Source organism: Dasypus novemcinctus, chromosome 6 (genome assembly GCF_030445035.2).
Source record: "Dasypus novemcinctus isolate mDasNov1 chromosome 6, mDasNov1.1.hap2, whole genome shotgun sequence".
Classification (NCBI taxonomy): domain Eukaryota; kingdom Metazoa; phylum Chordata; class Mammalia; order Cingulata; family Dasypodidae; genus Dasypus; species Dasypus novemcinctus.
The window spans coordinates 72,362,589-72,379,796 of record NC_080678.1 but is presented as its reverse complement, the minus strand read 5'-3'; the positions used below and the strand labels follow the sequence as shown (position 1 = coordinate 72,379,796).

Sequence of the window (17,208 nt, the reverse complement as noted above, 5' to 3'; positions counted from 1 at the left end):
TAAGATATACCTCATAGAATTAATTTGAAGGCTAGATGAAATAAAATATGTGTATCACGTATTTGCTCTGTAACTTTGCTCTAGTTAATCCCCTGAAGTTCCATATTCCCATTCTTGAAATGGGGCTAACAGGCAGGAAGCAATTTCACTTTTGGTAAAACATAGAGAATGCTGCGATGCTCCCCTCAATCCTCCAGAACTGCAGTGCCTATTCCCCCAGCTGCCTGGAGTGTTGACAGCTAAGTGTCCTCAGTTTAGTCCCGCTGGAGAATTGCCTTCATATGAAGACAGCTGCTTTACCCAAAGCCACACCCCCTTGCCAGAAAGCCGTCCATATTCAGTGAGAGTTAATGCAGGGCTTTAAAGGACTAGCCCTCTTGCCTCAATTTGGAAAAACACTGAAGGGTTGTTCTGGCTCCAGAGCAACTTTCAAGATGGGCTGGGACCTCTGTTAAACTGCATTGCAGTATAGTAGGATGTTGTTTTACACAAACTTAACACACATGAATTCAGGTACACATGATTGGCAATGGAAAAAAATAAAGGCAGAGAGAGGATAATTAAATTTCTAAAAATTATTTCAATGATTGATTTTGTTTACTTATTGTTACTAGAGTGGTTGTCTTATTTATATGAAAATGTGTTATAGGTATGTTCATATAACGAAATACTTATTAAATAATGGGGTTTGGTATTATGCGCAATCTTCAATTTATGCGAAGGGTCTTGGAACAGATTGGTCATGGTAAATGAGGTCCTACTGTATTAATATGACCTGTGCATAAATTCAAACTTATTCTATATCCAAGTATGCCTAGTTCCCTGGAAAGCTAATTGAGAAGTATAAACTCTATAGGCTTTGGATATTCAGGGAGGATGCAAACTAAATGTGTTAATTAAAGCTTATCTGGAATGTGGGGAGTTCATGTTAAAAGCTTCCCTGGAGGGAAGCGGATTTGGCCCAGTGGTTAGGGCATCCGCCTACCACATGGGAGGTCTGCAGTTCAAACCCCGGGTCTCCTTGACCCATGTGGAGCTGGCCCATGCGCAATGCTGATGCGCACAAGGAGTGCCGTGCCACGCAAGGGTGTCCCCCGCATAGGGGAGCCCCACGCGCAAGGAGTGCGCCCCATAAGGAGAGCCGTTCGGCGCAAAAGAAAGTGCAGCCTGCCTAAGAATGGCGCCGCCCACACGGAGAGCTGACACAACAAGATGAAGCAACAAAAAAGAAACAGATTCCCGTGCTCCTGACAACAACAGAAGCGGACAAAGAAGAACACGCAGCAAATAGACACAGAGAACAGACAACTGGGGTGGTGGGGAGGGCGGGAAGGGGAGAGAAATAAAGAAATGAATAAATCTTTAAAAAAAAAAAAAAGAAGCTTACCTGGAATGTGGGGGATATGTGTTAATTCAAGCTTACCTGGAGGGTATAACCTAACTGATACTCATATAAAACACTTGAAGAAACTAACAAAAGGCCTTTTGCATATAAGCACCATTTGATTCCCCACTCCTACATCCTCTGTATAAAAGGGACCCAAAAATATTATTGGGGCTCGATTTTTATTAGGACAAGAGTCCACTGAGTCTGGCCAGTCATAATAAATCTTCCTTCTCAGAATTCTCCCGTCCTGGCTTTCAATACCATGTACACCTGGCTTCTCTCTGTTACAACAGTATAAACTCTCCTCTGCATAGTCTTACTTCCTTCACCCCACACAGATGTTTCTGAGAGTATCCTACACTGCCCCCATAAACTCTTTGCATGAAAATTTTCATCTCAGAGTCTGTTTACTGGTAACCCAATCTACAAACAACACGATGATAATGAGGCAACATATATGAAAGTACTTTGAAAACCATAAAGTTATCTGCAACAGTCAGATATCATTTACTATAGAATGGAGATTATCTAGGAAATACTGAACTGATGGGTTGTGCTTTTTAATTATTATCATTATTTCCATAAATTGTGTTCTTCTGAGGCTATTCTACCATTATGGCCCCAGGGAAGAGAAAGAGTAGATGCCACCTTGCATAGAAGCAGGATATGATGTAGCCCCTTCCAATTAAGAAGAGAAAGTTCAGGGAAAATTTCAGTTTTAGGGAGGGTAGAGGAGAGTTGGGGGAACTAGGGGGTCAAATGCTGAAGTCCACACTTAGCCCTCTTGGAGTAGAATCTAAGTGGGGAAGTGACAGAAACATCCAGATAGGTTCAGGTGAAACCAGGAGCCTTGGGGCTAGTGGCTGGCTCCTCTGGGAACAGGCAGAGTGAAGCTGCAAGAGAAGGAAATGTCCATTAGTGCCGTGTAGCCTAGAAGCAATAGCCCAGCAGAGGCAGAAAGAGGTCTAGATAGACTAACCAGCTTCTGTGGCTGGCTTATGACTTGTGGTTTACACGTAATCCAGAAACTCGATATGTCCTTCCCCTCCTCCGACCAGGGGAGGACAGGATACTGAGGATGGGGGCAGACTGCCAAAAACCTGGGGTTAGGAAGAGAAGGAAGGAACTGCAAAGTCATCAAAGCAATCACAGTTGCTGAAAATATGACAAACTGACTTCATGGTGAAATTGATGAGATAATGCCAATCTCTAAAGGAGGGTCTGAAGATTGCAAAATAAGGAGGTAGGGAAAAAATCCCTGTATGGTGTAGTCTAGAAATATTTTCCTTTAAAAAAATTATTAAAAACATAGATTTATGGGAGGCGGATGAGGCTCAGGCCATTGGGCTTCCGTCTGCCATATGGGAGGACTTGGTTTGATCCCTGAGGCCTGCAGGTAAAGGCCTGCCCAGGTGACAAGCCTAGCCCGCAGAGGGACAGCCAAGCAGCAAAATGCTGATGCAACCAAAGAGAGACTCAGGGGAGGGTCAAGGTGAGTAAGTAGAAAATGACTTACATGCTTTTGTTTGTAGTCTGTTTATGTACATATTTCAGATATGTTTACTTCATATCCTTTTCAGGTTTAACAGCCTCAATTCTTTGGCTTTGTTATGTTCTAATATAGCATATATTCCTTATTTAGAGTTCTGATAGCTTTAATTTTCCGGGAACTCTATCAAATTTTACCATCTGTTCTATTTCGTGGGAACTTTAGTGGAACTCATCATTAGTGATACAGTAGTTATGATTTGTTGACATAGCTATCGTAAGCTCTAATTTAGAACTGTGTATATTTAACTGTGGTTTTACCTCACATTGGGCTGAAAGTTGACAGAATGTCAGAAAGCCTTTGTGAATGACGATGTAGGTTCATTATGTAGGCCAGAACCATATTTTTAAAAAAAGCATAGAAAAAATAATCTTGCAATCTGCTCTGGTAACTAAAAACACTTAGCTTTTTTTTTTTTTCAATAATGATATTGAGTAGTAGTTAATAATGTGAATCTGATTATTTTTGTTTCAAAAAAACCTGGAAATGTTTTTAAATTTTGAAAATTTTAAGATTGAATATTTTAAAAATAACTACTTAATTGTAGTTTGAATTATTTGAATATAATGGGGATAATAATGGAGAATGTTATGCTTTGCTTTCAAGAATTTATATCCTTAATTGAAGGCCTAAAAGAATATCGTAATGTGTAAAATGAAACATTGCCAACATGCATTTTTTTTCTAATTATATTAAGTAAAATAATTTGAGGGCTTACCTAATGAAACTTAAGTGGTTCTCTAATAAATTACTAGACAATGGATGTCTTTCAATTATACATGTGTTAATATTTTCTCAAGGTATAAGGGTTTACAGTTATTAAACAAAGACTGCTCCAATACCTGGAATTATAACTATGCCCTTCTAAGATCATTTTGATGTTATTTTCACACTAAAAGTTTTATCTAACTGAAGTTGTGGTTCAAAATGATTTTTAGAAAGTTAGGATAGGCGGTGGACTTGGCCCAGTGGTTATAGGGCGTCTATTTACCACATGGGAGGTCCGCGGTTCAAACCCTGGGCCTCCTTGACCCATGTGGAGCTGGCCTATGCACAGTGCTGATGCACTCAAGGAGTGCTGTGCCACACAGGGGTGTCTCCCGCGTAGGGGAGCCCCATGTGCAAGGAGTGTGCCCCGTAAGGAGAGCTGCCCAGCGCGAAAGAAAGTGCACCCTGTCCAGGAATGGTGCCACACACACGGAGAGCTGACACAACAAGATGATGCAACAAAAACAAGAAACACAGATTCCCGTGCCGCTGACAACAACAGAAGCAGACAAAGAAGAAGACGTAGCAAATAGACACAGAGAACAGACAACTGGGGTGGGGGAGGGGAGAGAAATAAACAAACAAATAAATAAATCTTAAAAAAGAAAAAAAAAGAAAGGATAGGGATAGTCCTGATTCTGTTCCACTAAAAGTATCTTGGTGCAAAAGATTTCATAACATTACTGTGGATTTCATTTGGTTTCATTATTTATTGAATTTTAGACTTTTAAAATTCACACTTAAATAATCACACAGGTATTCACTATTTGGTAGCTTTATTTTCTTGTTTAGACATGCTGATATAGTTATTATAATAAGACTTGGCAAGTTTGAATGTCAACGTTTTCCACTAATGCTTTGAAAATGTAGTCTTGACCGTGTCACTCTTTTAACACATGGCATTTTATCAAGTACTCTAGAATGTCCATACCTGGCAGAAAATAGACATTTGTGATGCTAATATGTTAACTGCTTGATAATAAAGCAAAATCATTATATTGGTATTTATATAATTATATAAAAAATAACTTTTTGCCAAGCTCTTAAAATTTTGTATCTATATTTAGACCATGATGTGGAAAGTAGCTTATTATAATTACTTTAAATTATCTCTTTCAATATCATATTTTGATGAAACAAGAGTTAATTGTTGCATTAACGGTTCTTATATTACTAAACAAAGCAGGAAAAGGTTATATTTACAGTGGGCTTCATTAATCTGTCATATTTCTGAAATGTAAATATACATTTACAATACATACTTAAGTAATATTTAAGGAAGTGAAACAAAGAAATGAAAAATTGCATTTAAGTACATACTATCATTAACAAATTAAACCATGGGTGGCCTTAACATCTACTTTTGATCCAATATAAACTTCAGTGCAGTAATTCTTGAAGTATATTTTTAATTTAATATAAACCTCTGAGAATTTAAAAAGTAGATATATGTGCATATAAAAATTTGGCCAGGATGTACTCCAAAATGTTAATAGGACTTTTCTCTGCAAGGCAGAATTACAGTTGGATATTACTTCCTTTTCCATATTTTTTGTGCTTTCCAAATTTTATCTAATGAATGTGCCACTTTTTGAGTCAGCAAATAAGCCATTAAAAGCTTACAAAGCTTTGGAGGAATGATCATTTTATTCTTTGGGCAAAAAGTCCTCATTGATAGGAGGACTGAAAAGCAAGCGGGAGGAGATCATGGATCTTAGAGTTTAAGGAGAGCTAATAAAAAATTTGAGTCTGGTAAAGATCACTGTAGGTATGGTGTGAATAATGGATTAGAAGGATGTAAGAGAGAGGCACAAAGTCTAATTAGTAGGCACTTAAAAGAATCTGAAAGGAAAATTATGAAGTTTTGTTTATATTGAGGCACAAATCTTGTGGATATCCTTAGATGCCCTTATGCCTCCTCCTTCTTTCTCTAGGTTAGGGTTCCCCCTGTGCCACGTTAAGGCTCTGCCTTTGAAGTTGGATGAAGTACCGTTGCTTGGGCATGGGATCTGCCATCTGGAGCAGCCCAAGGGGGCAAGTGATACAACCCAGATGTTTGGGGGGCATTAGCTCTCCAAGGAGTAAACCTTTACCAAGGGCAAACAGAGTGGGGAAGGGGCAGGGAGATACATTCCCCCTTCTTTCTCTCTTTTGTGGTTTTGTCTGAGACACATTTTGTCCTTGTTACACTTTCAGAGAACTCCCACCCTGCTGAGGGATTTGTTATTTACTACATGGCAGTAGCCAGTGTAGTAACACAGTGCATCTCACTGTACCCCACTTTCCCTTACTTCACGCTGTCTTTTCGCCTCACTCTCACCATCCCAGTCTTGCAGTCTTAACGAGAATGCCTCAGGCTCTGCTCTTTAGAGTAGCTGGACTAAGACTGCCTTCACTAACATGCTGGCTCTGGAAGTGAGTGCAAAGGAAGACAACTTTAGAGCAGTTTAGAAGGCAGCATTGGCACTAATTTGATGACTGGTCAAATAGGTGGAGAATAAGGGAGAGGGTGGTATTTAAGTTGACTCCTGGGTTTCCAACTTGGCCAAGTGGCTAGTGCAAGCACAGTTTCTGGCACATATTAAGCCCTTAGTCAATATTTATTCAATGAATGACTCAATGCATGCATGCATGAATCCTGGTACCATAACTAAGGTAAAAAAACTACAGGAGGTATGTTTATTAATGTATCCTATGTAGAGCAATCTCAAGATTTTAATAAACATTAGTCAGGCAGTATTTCCAATCCTTTCCTATGAGTCCATGATGTAGATATGTATGAATGAGTGAGCAAAGCCTCGATTAAGAGTGATGAAATGTTGAGCCTGAAGGGGTGCTAACGGTCTGCCCACAATTTAAACAGATCCTATTCTTGTTGAACCTGAATGAGAACTTAGTCTGTTCCAAATAATACTGCAGAGTTTAAAACATCACAGTTGTCCGTGATTCACAGAGCAAGGAGGCAGAGTGAACACAGTGCTAAATCCTGAAACTCTCATTTCTGAGCTATTTTTATTTTTATGAAAACCATAGAAAAACAGAGTTAAAGAGCCTTCCAGAGACTATCTGGCCTAACTCCCTTAGTTCAGGGATGATTTGGCACACAAATTTAGGATAAGCACTGATATTTGTTTTTCTGCAGTGTTAAATGACACTAAACTACCAAATAACAATATTATGTTATGGGAAAGCTGGCCAAAAAAAGCTTACAGAACTGAAAAGTAAGGAACATCTTTTGTTCAACTATAATAGTGTGGATGACCCCTGAAGGTGCAGTTTCTTTTTTGCAAAGTTAGGGATATTTTGGCCTAAATAGAATTTATGGGTAAGCATAAATGCTAGAGTAGAATGGCTGTAAAATAATCACTGTGCTTGGTACTAAAACTACAATTACAGGTCTGAAACCATAACGAAAACTACAGTGCCAATAACATGGAGCAGTATCTCATGATATAAAGTTATCAAGAAAGGGGAAAATCAAGTAAGACAAACATTGAAAATGTGTTTTTTAAAAAATACTCGGAATATTTCATATATAAAACTGTTTTTTGGGAAGCCAATGTGGCTCAAGTAATAGGGCCTTTGCCTACCATATGGGAGGACCTGGGTTCGATCCCTGGGGCCTCCTGGTGAAAAAAAGAAGAGAAAGCGTGACTGTGCAGTGAGCCAGTGACCATGTGGTGACCTGAGTGCCCACACGGTGAGCCGAGTACCTGCATGGTGAGCTGAGTGCCCAAACAAGTGCCCGCGCGCTGAGCCAAGTGCCCATGTGGTGAGCCTAGTGCCCATGTGAGTGCCCGTGTGGTGAGCCAGGGGCTGTGTGGCGAACTGAGTGCCCACACGAATACCCACATGGTGAGTCGAGTGCCTGCATGGCAAGCTGAGTGTCCACATGAGCGCCTGCATGGTGAGCCAGGACCCGTGCAGCGAGCCAGTGCCTGCGTGGTGAGCTGAGTGCCCGTGCAGCAAGTCACGTGCTCGCATGAGTGCCCATGCAGCGAGCCAGTGCCTGCACAAGTGAGTCACGCAGCAAGATGATGACACAACAAAAGAGAGACAAAGGGGAGAGTCAGGGTGGAGCGCAGCAGAGACCAGGACTGAGGTGGTGCAGCAGACAGGGGACCTCTCTCACATCGGAAGTCCCCAGGATCGAGTCCCGGTGAATCCTAGAGGAGAAAAAATGAGAAGACAAAAAGAGAAGTGGATACAGAAGATCACACAGTGAATGGACACAGACACAAATCAGCAGGGCGTGGAGAGGGGGAAAGGAAGGGGAAGGGAGAAAAAGTAATAAATCTTTGAAAAAAAAAAAACCTGTTTTTCTTTGAAACTGAACAAATAGTATATTAATGTTACAAGATGTTAATATCAGACAAAAAAAACATTATGCTAAGTGAAAGAAACCAGACACAAAGTACTACATATTGTATAACTACATTTATTAATATATAAAATGTAAATATAAATCACTTTATAAAGATGGAATTAGATTAGTGGCTATGTAGGGCTGGAGAAGGATAGAAGGTTTAAGAGGTGGCTGCTAAGGTGTCTGGAGTTTTCCTTTTCAGAGTGATGAATTGTTCTAAAATTTTTTGTGGTGAAGAATGCACAACATTGTGGTTATAATAAAAGCCACTGATCGTAAACAAACAAACGCATATATAACTATGCTCCAGGCATTGTTCTAAGAACTTTACAAACATTATGCATTTATTTCTCATAACCATCCTATAAAGAAGGCATTGTTATTACTTTATAGATGAGAAAATGAGGCACCTGAAAGTTAACTAACTTGATAAGGTCACATATGAATGTGGCGGACCTAGGATTTGAATTCACGACCCAAATACCTTGCATTTAAAGGCCATGAAGCCCAAACACCCAGCATCTTTAACTACCCAGTTTGGCAAAATGATCAGTATGAAAAGCGTAGGGGAACTGAGAGCAACTGAGGAGAAAGCAGATTATTGCTTATTCCAGTGTATTCACTTATTGAGTAAAATGGTATACAGACTTACCCACACAATTTGCATAGTTCTTTCTCTCTTTCTTGCTGAGTGAATAGAGATTGAGCCACGAATTTAAATGTGTGCAGGGAGAGACTCCATTCTAACAAGGTTCATCTTGGAGCATTAGCTAATCAGGAATAATCAGATGAAACTGGGGAAGCCTGGAGTTTTCCTGAGCTCAGGCTGACTAAGGGAGACCTTGTTTCCCTTCTGCTTTTCCAAGTATGAGTGTCTCTTCATTCATTCAGGTCTTCATCCATATATTATTGGGTGCCTTTTACATGTCAGGTGCTGTTTTAAGCTGAACATGCTTTGTTGAATAAGATTGACCAATTCCCTACGCTACTAGAGCATACATTTCGGAGCTGAGGCAAAAAATAAACCGGTAAGAATGTTAAGAGCTTTGATATGAGGTATGAAGGAAAATAAAGTGAGGTAAATGACTAGAGAGTGGCTCTAGCTTTTGTGTCTATAGCAGATGGGATGGTCAGGGCAGTGCTCTCTGAGGTGACAGCTGAGCAGAGACCTGAAGGAGGTAGGGGGGGAAGCCAGGTGACAATCTGGGAGTTAAGGGGGGATGGTAATCTAGGATCTTGGCAGAAGAAAAAGCAAGTGCAAAGGCCCTGAAGCAGGTGTGGACTTGAGGTTTTTGAGGAACAGCCAAAAGGCCGGTGTGACTGAAGAGGTATGAATATGGAAGAAAGCAGTAGAGGGTGAAGTGAGAGGATCAGGCAGAGTCAGATAATTTGGGTGTGCATAGGAGTGTGGATTTCATTCCAGGTGTGATGGGCAACTGCCAGAGGATTCTGAATGGGAGAGCAAGGAGATTTCATTCACATTTTAAAAGGACCTGCTTTGGCTGCTGTGTGGAGAATAAAATGTAGGGTGGGGGAACAGAAGCTGGGAGAATAGTTAGGAGGCTTTTCCCGTAGGTTGGGCAAGAAATGGTTGAGTAGATTGCTATGAAGGAAGTAATCTGAAGGGCTGGAATAGCTCTCTCAATACCTATGCCTCTACTTATACCTATATCCATAGCTATATGTTAGAGCTGACAGGAGTGGTTGACAGATGAGCTGTGGAGGGTGATGGAGAAGAATCTAGGGAGCTGCATTATGATTTGGAAAATATTTCTCAGGGAAGATGATGAATGAAAAAAATGCATGAGGGACATCCTGAGGTAAAATGGGACTGGGCCCCTGATGAGAGGGGCCTCCTCTCCTGGGGAACTTTCTTGGTAACAGGACAGCAGGCCCCACCAGAGGGCGTGCCTCTCTCTTCCAGCCCCAGTCATGGCGACCTTCTGTTCCTGTCCCAGCCTCGGCTTAAAAGTCACCCCTTAGACTACACTAACAGTGAGAGGAAAAATTCCACCTTTTTGCAGGTAGTAGAAAAAGTTACTAAATGGGGGGATCCTTGTGTGTATGTATACTATATATAGACTATAGATAAATACATGCGTATCTCATTTTAAAAGCATATACCACTTTACATGAATATATCCACTGTATGCATAGACACATGTTAGACTTTACCTGGTTCTAGGTACTTTACCTTGTTTTTTTGTTCATAACTGGCCTGAGTTCCTTAGTTAGCTTCCCTCATCACTTTATCATGATTTCTCAATTTCACAGCCTCTCAAGAGTCTCCCCCCTCCCCCCACCCCCCACTGGGATCTATTATTCACAGGAAATACCTCCTGGACACAGAAACTTTAGAAACCAAAGAACGTTAGTGCAGGAAGCAAGCGCTAGTCCAATCCTTTTACTTTAAGTCTGAGAACACTGAGCCTGGAGAATTGAGAAGACTCACTTAAGTTCCAACAGCTGCCCTCTGCACACAACAGCCTTGACTTTTTCAGTTACATTTTTATGTTCATCTAAAATATTTCTACTGTCCCACATTTTCATTTGATGCGGAGGTTCCCTAATCAGATTTCTCTACAATTAGCAAAGGGTAAAGGAGATGGATAGAAAAAGGAAGGGTAGGGAAAGAGATGTTTTTGACATACATCTGTTAGTATGATCTTCTTTGGGAAGTGGTTAGAATGGGAAAATAACAGAAAACCAAGAAGTCAAATTTACGTTTATAAAAAGTCATATGATGACAGCCTACATATTTTAATTTCATCAAGTTTTCTCTAGGCAGACTTTTGCCAGGGCCTGGGTATGAAATCAGTCGAGTGTTGTAAGTTTTAAATGTTGTACAGATGTATTAAAATGCGAACTCTGAGAGGAATGGCCTCTGGAGGATATCTTTCTCCACTGTACTGCCCTTGTCCACAACTGTCATTTTATGGTGGGTTTAGTTGTGTACCCCAGTTTGGACAGGTTTTTGCTATTGGTCTGCATTCTGGTGGATGTGGAACCATTGTAAGTATCTCTTCAAGATGTTACTTCAGTTAAACTACCGCCCAACTAAATCAGAATGGGCTTTTTTTTTTTTCCCTGTAGGTACTGGAGGCCAGAGTTTGAACCCTGGACCTTGTATGTAGAAAGCTGGTGCTCAACCACTGAGCCACATCGGCTTCCCTGAGTTGGTGTTTTCACTTGTTTTGCTTTCTTGCTTGTTTCAGGAGGCATCAGGAACCAAACCTGGGCCTTCCCATGTGGGAGGTGAGCGCTCACCAGCCTTGAGCCACACCTGTCCCCCAGAACGGGCTTTAGTCTGGATTACTGGAGTCTTTTAAAAGCAGAGTGAAATTCAGATGGAGGGAGAAACCACCAGGAGTAGCCAGAAGCTGAAAGTTAAGGGAACACAGAAGAGAAGGAGAGGAGAAAGACAAGACAGAAGAGGGCACATGTGCATTACCACGTGGCAGAAAGCCACAGTTTTACCAGGAACTCGATTTTGACTCCTCCTTGCCTCAAAACCTTGAGCTAATAAATGCCCGTTCTTTAAGCCAACCCATTCTATGGTATTTGCTTTAGCAGCCAGGAAACTAAAACGGTGAACACAGCCTACTCATGTTAGTAGTGAGATGAACAATTTTGAGCTCCTCCTATGTGTCAGGCTTTGTCTCAAGCACTTGATTTGCATTACCTCATTTAATTATTAATCCTTTCACCGCCCCAACCCTATAGGTAGTCACATTTTAGAAATGGTGAAACTGAGGCACCCAGGAACAAGACTTGAGTAACTTGCCACAGTCCACAGCCGTAGGCAAGGAAAGAGCTAACTTTTAAACAATGTAACCGGAGCCCTTAATATGCTGTTCTTTGGATTAATCTCAGTGAAGCCCTACAATCCTTGGGAAAGGAAACACTAAAGCTTGTTCAGAGTTTTAGCTGGGGAATAGGGTGGGACCAGAGAGCCCTCTCATGCACACGGCCATAACTGGAGAGAGTTGCCTTAAACTGGAGAAGGCTGTGAACATTTACTTATTTTATGTTGGTGGAGAGTATGTGACAACTAGGACTGCTAGATGAAAAAGATCTAATGTCTTTTAACCATATTCCTGTCGGTTGTGATTTTCCTTTTAGGATATTTTCCCCTTTGGTTTTCTAAATTGCCACAAAACATTTACCTAACTAACTTGGGATGTTGTGATACCCTTAGGTGAAATCTCCGGACATCCTGGATGAAGGAAAACTTAAGTAAGAACAGGGTCTGCCCTCGCCTTGGTTAAACAACTTGAAAACGATTTGGGCAGATTGGAGCATCTAACAGAAGCAGGCTCTTCAAAAACCCCAGACGCCTTGCGAAACACTGTTGCTAGCGAGACGTCAAAACTCCTAGGAGCAAACGTCGAGAGCGCGTCGGCCCGCGATGCGCAGACTTCTGACAAGCTCAGGTGTCGGAGAAAGTCGAGATGGCGTTTGCAGCGTCTCCTTCTCGGGCTTAGAGGCCAAGGGACGAGCGAGGAGGGAGAAAGGGGAGGGTTCCGCCGCCAGGGATGATGCCTCTGGCCTTCCTGAGAAGGTGCAAGGAAACCGGGGCAGAATCGCTGCGCGGGAGGAAACTCCTGCGCCTCTGCGTAGGAGCCGGGGGACAGAAGGACGGGAGGCCAGCGCGTCCCTCCCCTTCAGGAAACATCTCCGCCCGCCCTTCCCCGCCACCACCTCCTGGGGACCCGGGTGGTGAACTCCCACGCAGTGGGGCGGGCTCGGCCGCGCGCCCGCTGGCACGGGCCTACCCTCCAGCCACCCCCTCCGGCTCTTCTCCAGCCCTCCTCGGGCCTGCCTCCCTCCCCCCACCCCCAGCGTGGACCAAACCTTACCCCCGGCAGCTCAGCCGCCAGCCCGCGCAGCTCGCCCTGGGGCGCCTCGCGCTCGGCACCAGGCTGCCAGCTAGCGGAGGGCGGGAGCCCAGCCGCGGGAGCCCGCCCCGGAGGCCGCTGACTCCCGGGAGAGACTTCTGAACATCTGGGCGTGGGGTTTAGCGCTCCAGATGCTGCTCCTAGGCGGCCAGATGTGCAGCCCTTCCCTCCACCCCCACCCCGTCCTGGGCTCAGCGGCCGGCGAGGCTGGACGGATTTTGTGGGAGGACCTGGGACTTTTCCCTCGGTGCCGACTTAAAAGCCAGGGAGCCTCATCCCCCCTCCGGTACCGGCTTCCAAAAGGAAAACTTGCTGACCCAGGCTCCTGCTCCCCCACTGAGCAGCCCTCGGCGTTTCTCAAACCAGCAAGGAAAATGGAGCAGCTCTACAGGATTCCCTAAAGAAAGCCACCACGATTTGACCACGAGACCCTTGTTCTGGCCGTGAGATCCCGCTGCAAAGCCAGCAAACCGCAGGTGCGGGGGGAGAAGTTACAGTAGAAGTTGCATCTGGGGCTTACCCGAAAACAATCTTTAACCAATTATGGGTTCCATATTTGAAGCTGGAGGCTATATTCCACCTGGTAAAAGGCAACTCAGGGCGGGAGGAAAGCCAAGTAAACGCTGTGACTCAACTCCCTTGGAATGTGCCTGGAATAATAACGAGGGCTTTAGAAGTTTTACTGCCGAGGTGGCTCTTGGAGGCGAGGGTTCTGCGCCTGCACTTGGCCGACGGCCGAGGGGGGCAGTATTGCCTCTTGCAGTGCAGCTGCGCCTGCAAGCAGGACAGGAATAGTCGGAGCATCTGGTTTAAATCAGCCAAAAGGCATTTGTATCTGCTTAATCCATCGTCTTGCAGAACCGACAGAAGAGGAAAAGCCAAATATATTGCCGGTTCTCTTTTAACACCCGGGTAATAGCCAACCTCAATCGCGTTTCGCTGTTTCATAGATGTTGCAAACTAAACTTTTTCTTGAGCACATGTGCTCAAGCATTTGCATTCGCGAGCCGCGCATTGACTACTTTGCTTTTTTTGTTCTTGTTTTTCCCTTGGATAATCGGTGGTGTTGAACCGGGCGATTCTAGAATAGAAAGTGTTTGCGGCCCACCCAAGCGTTGCTTACACCCCTAAATATATAGCCGCATTCCCTTCCTTAACTCCCTACTCAGAATTCCAGAGGCAAGTTGGAACAAAGGGAAAACGTGTCTGAGTGTAAAGAGAGAACTTGTGCCAAGAATTACAGTCACAGGGTAAATAACCTTGTTTTCTCCTTCAGCAGTGGCCGCTACCAAACCCCGTTCTTGGACGGTGGCCAACAGTCTGTCTGGTGGAGGGCGCTGCTAATTAGAGAGAGCCCATAAACCTTTCTGTCAAAAAGAGGACATGTGACCTTCCCTTCAAGTCTAAACAATAACGCTGGTGAACTGCAGACTGCACTCAACACCGGCTGCCCTGCGGATTCCCTAAATAGGATCAGGATAAAGGCCAGACTTAAGAGGTTACCATAGCGCTGCTTTCACACTTTCAGGAATCGGTCACTCCACTTCCCCATATAACTTGTTTCAATTACTCTCTGCAATCTATTTAGAGGAGAGCAGCTTGCAGTGAGAACACAGTCTAATCTAAACGAGGAAGCAATTATTACTTGCCGCAGTCTAATGTGACTTGAGAACGTGGGGTCAAATATCAACCTGATCCCAAGTAACCTCACTTTGCACTTTGGAAGATACACCCTTTTAATGACGATAATTTGTACCTGCTTTTCTGAAATGCTTTTTCTTTTTTTTTTCTGTTAAGCTTACAAAATTCAGGCCACCCCCCCACTAAAAAAAACCCTGTCTTCAATGTCTTCTAATTTTAGAATTTAAATTATTCTTAGGTAAACACCACAACTTCTTATGCACATTGCTTAATATTAATTATTAAAAAAAATTTTTTTTTCTTTCTTATAGGCATCTTCTCAGTATATAGCAAAATACAGTTTCTTAAGTCTTTCCTTCTTTGTCTAATTTACCTCCCTGGAAGCCCCTTACTAGCTTTAATTTTATACATCATGTTGTAAACTATAAATAATACAGTTCCACTTTCTTAGAACATAACATATGGTAACTGTCGTCTGCTGTGTATCCTAACTGTACTTGCTTCAACTTAATGACTGAATAAAGTTCATCTCCTTGGTAAATGGCATTTGGTCCTTTTTGTGTGCATGCTTTATTAGTTAAAACCTGGTATGGAACAATGCATAAATTCTTCTTGTGAACACAGCTCATAAAAGGGTTTACAAGGTGTGGTTTGAAGGGAGGAAGCCTTGAAACAAATGCTTGTGGAAAGGAGAGGAAGGAAAGCAAGCACTTCCTGAGAGGATACTCTTCCCTTTTAAGCTACATCCCCTCTTCAAATCTCTTCCTGTTTGTCTTAGCCTTTTAAAATATTCATTTTAAAAGGATGTTGTGGATGTGCAATTTCTCATTACTGAAGTACTCTTAAGAATCAAATCTATTAACTTGAAAGGACTCAAAAACTACTCCATTTAATCTTCTGACACATAATCTGAAAATTTTTATACTATGTTGTGATGCTGATTTTTGGTTCAACTTGGCTAAGTTATGGCATCCAGTTGTTGGTCAAATGCTGGCCCAGATGTTGCTGTAGAGCTATTGAGTAGATGGGATTAGCATCTACAATCAGTTGACTTTAAGGGGGTAATGTGACTGGGTCTCATCCAGTAAGTTGGAGGCCTTAAATGCAAAGAACTGAGGACTTCTGCCTCAGGACACATGCTCCGTTCCTCCCTGAGTTTCCAGCCTGCCCAGTATTCCTAAGAAATTTGACTCAAAACTTCAACATCAGTTACTAGAATTTCCAGCTTCCAGCTTGTACTCCAGAACTTGGGTTTGCTAGCACCCACAATCACTTGTGCCAATTATGATGTCTCCTATGCATATACATATATGTATATACACATATGCATAAATCCTTTTGGTTCCTTTGGAGAACTTAATACATGTTAAGAATCATTTCTATGTTAGCTTTTTAAGTATTCTGTCATCTTCAAGATAACCTAGTGCAATGGAATTAACACAGAGTTTAAAGTCACAAACATGGTAGTTCAGTCCTAGGTTGGTCACTATTGAGTCTTGATATTTCCATTTGTGAAATGTTCATGATACCCCTTCTCAAAGTGTATAAGACACACTGGCATATGGGTTAGGTTTCAAAACTAAATACTAGTAAGCGGACTTGGCCCAGTGGTTAGGGTGTCCGTCTGCCACATGGGAGGTCCGCGGTTCAAACCCCGGACCTCCTTGACCTGTGTGGAGCTGGCCCATGTGCAGTGCTGAGGCACGTAAGGAGTGCTGTGCTAGGCAGGGGTGCCCCCGCATAGGGGAGCCCCACACGCAAGGAGTGCACCCCATAAGGAGAGCCGCCCAGTGCGAAAGAAAGTTCAATCTGCCCAGGAATGGTGCCGCACACATGGAAAGCTGACACAACAAAATGGCGCAACAAAAAGAAACACAGATTCCCATGATGCTGACAACAACAAGCGGACAAAGAAGAACACGCAGCAAATAGACACAAACAACAGACAACTGGGGCGGGGGGGAGGGAGAAATAAAATAAAATAAACAAATCTTAAAAAAAAAAACCCAAAAAACTAAATACCAGGGGCCTTATAACTAATGTACCATTCTTTCTCTTCCAAATAAAGTGCTGCAACATACCCTTTCTTAAGATAAACTAATAAGATCCAGAATTTGTAGAGTTCTATACAGAAATAAGTCAAATGACTTTAAATTTCAAGAGAAAGTTTCTTTTGGAACTAATTTAAGGATATGTACTGTTGACTCCTGGCACTATTATGTCTATTTTAGAGTAAATTAAGCACAGCACTGCTGAGGGGGGAAATCCCAATCCTTTTCCCAATACTTTGAGAGCAGCATGTCAAAACATGCTAGAATTCAACCAGACATGCTACTTGGCTTCTTCAACAGTCCTCACCCACCTTTCCCCATGTCAGCATTCCTTTTCTCTCCTAAGGTGGGTGTACTAAACCATCTACATCTGTTCTTCACCTCCCTTCCTCTTTATAACCTTCTCTCTTTTAATAAGTATTCTTCACAGATACCACTAGTAAAGAAAAGAAACAGGGAAGCAGATTTGGCCCAAAGGATAGGGCATCCACCTACCACATGGGAGGTCCAAGGTTCAAACTCAGGGCCTCCTGACTCATGTGATGAGC

General features: G+C 42.7%; 1 long non-coding RNA gene across 2 annotated transcripts; it reads left to right on the top strand.

The window, feature by feature from the left end:
* Window positions 1–2,526: 2,526 nt before the first annotated feature.
* LOC139439231 (uncharacterized) lies at window positions 2,527–15,153 on the top strand. 2 transcript variants are annotated; one of them, XR_011649033.1, is made up of 2 exons: window positions 2,527–2,630; window positions 12,269–15,153. It is a non-coding gene; the product is annotated as an uncharacterized lncRNA (long non-coding RNA). The 2 variants fall into 2 exon arrangements; XR_011649034.1 differs by lacking the exon at window positions 2,527–2,630 and adding an exon at window positions 2,784–2,879.
* Window positions 15,154–17,208: the final 2,055 nt, after the last annotated feature.